Source organism: Atta colombica, unplaced genomic scaffold (genome assembly GCF_001594045.1).
Source record: "Atta colombica isolate Treedump-2 unplaced genomic scaffold, Acol1.0 scaffold155, whole genome shotgun sequence".
In the NCBI taxonomy this organism is placed as follows: domain Eukaryota; kingdom Metazoa; phylum Arthropoda; class Insecta; order Hymenoptera; family Formicidae; genus Atta; species Atta colombica.
Window position 1 is genome coordinate 1,433,306 of NW_017259245.1, and position 529 is coordinate 1,433,834.

Genomic DNA, 529 nt, shown 5'->3' on the forward strand with positions numbered 1-529 from the left:
ATGAAAGATTAAATTTGTGTCTCAGCACATTTATTTCAAATATTGCATGTATACAGATTCACGAAGAAATATAAATCGATTTATAATACATTCTTGCTCAACAATTCTTCCTTATATTTTTATATTTTATAACATGATATATAATAGAATCTTTTATTTATTAACTAAGACAGCATAATGATAGATTTTTTTCTATTGTCTTATTGACATGGTGATGTATTAAGCAGGTTTTCTTCTTTTATATATTACATAGAAGAAATCATTTAAGTAATAGTGACGTTCGAATACCGCCACATTAACGTTTGGCATATTGTATTTATGTGTATGTGTATGTGTGTGTGTGTATAATTTCTGAAATTCATTTAAATAACTATATATAGTAGTTCAACATCTTAACATTCAGATCGCAGCTGGTGCTTCGTATTCAAAAGTAATGTATCTAACATAAATGGTCTTATTTCCAATCTTATTACACACGCGCGCGCACACACACACACACACACACACACACACACACACACACACACAC